At 26.7% G+C, this 1,340-nt stretch overlaps 1 pseudogene across 1 annotated transcript in view; it reads right to left on the reverse strand.

Annotated features, from left to right (window-relative positions):
* Positions 1-823: 823 nt before the first annotated feature.
* Positions 824-1,340, reverse strand: part of LOC148312424 (uncharacterized) — a 1,855-nt pseudogene continuing 1,338 nt past the window's right edge. Inside the window, exon 2 of the transcript XR_015839240.1 lies at positions 824-1,340. The product of XR_015839240.1 is annotated as an uncharacterized LOC148312424 (transcript).

Genomic DNA, 1,340 nt, shown 5'->3' on the forward strand with positions numbered 1-1,340 from the left:
TGTTTCAACCCAGATAGTAAGGTTTGCATTTAATTTGATTTATTTTATTGTTTTATACTTATATATAAGATTTTTTTTGGAAATGGTATCAATTTATTTTTTCGTTGAAAAATACAACAATGGTAAAATAAGCATTTTCTTAAAAAAATATTTTAAATGATTTTTCGTTGATGAAACAAATGTGTAGTTTTAAACTTTAATAACAACATTTTCAACTTAAGATGTGGATAATGAGATGTAGATTATGTGACCGTAATACGAAATTAATTACGACATCATTAAGCTGATAATAACATATTACCATTGTACTCACATTTTACCATTGTATTTACAGACAGATTATCCTTTGTTTTAAATCATGTTAATTAAATAAAAACAATATTAATATATTTTAAACGCTGTTTTCTTAGAGTAGGTTAATATTCCATAAATATCACAAATAATAAATATTCAACAAAGATTTTAACTATTTAAATTCGCTAAGCTTAATTTCATCCCTTGTACTTGATGTCATTTCATCATATTTTTTAATCGCTGTAAATAAACAATTATGTTGGTGCAAGGTGAATAACCGTAAATTAAAAACGCTCAGATATCGAATTGTTTTTATTAAAAAAAAAATGGTGCCAATTTTTCATCAATATAACATAAGATTTTTAAATTTAATCAGTTATACATCCATACTTGAAACTGATCGCGAAATATTACAAAAAATACTAATTTGTCTCTGGAATATTTGACGTTTTGGATTTACGATCGTTTACCTCGCACTTTGAGTATTTTGATTTTGATTTCAATTTTATTATTTTGTTCTTAGTATAACAAATATAAACCTACTTATATCACCACTCAATAAAATTTTGTTTTAAAATAAAGTAGAGCAAAAGTATGAAATTTTATGAAAAATATATTTATACATAATTATGATTCACAAAAACGCTGAAAAGTTTATCCAATCTCTCAGATGCGATGTCATTTATTTCAAATTGAATACCACTCTCATTGCCCATTTCATTTGCAGTATCTTCTATACTTTTTGCATTTTCCGGTCTACTCAACGCAAAAGGAATTCCGCAAAGAGCCATCATAAGACCAAAAACTAATAATTTTCTGACATGCTCTTTGAATATTTTCTTCGGATAGCATTTTTCTGGATCACACCCCAATCGATGTATAGCAGTTGCCAGATAAGTATAGTAATTCTCGAGCATATCTTCTATATTTGTTTCCAAAAGATCAGGATCGACTGACATACACATCAAATATGAAACATCAGTTACAGGAGATGCTATTCTTATAATTTGCCAGTCAATAAATACTGCGTTTTCAACCTTTCCATT

This window comes from Brachycentrus maculatus, unplaced genomic scaffold, assembly GCF_059751285.1.
Source record: "Brachycentrus maculatus isolate JH-2025_06_01 unplaced genomic scaffold, ASM5975128v1 h1tg000041l, whole genome shotgun sequence".
In the NCBI taxonomy this organism is placed as follows: Eukaryota; Metazoa; Arthropoda; class Insecta; order Trichoptera; family Brachycentridae; genus Brachycentrus; species Brachycentrus maculatus.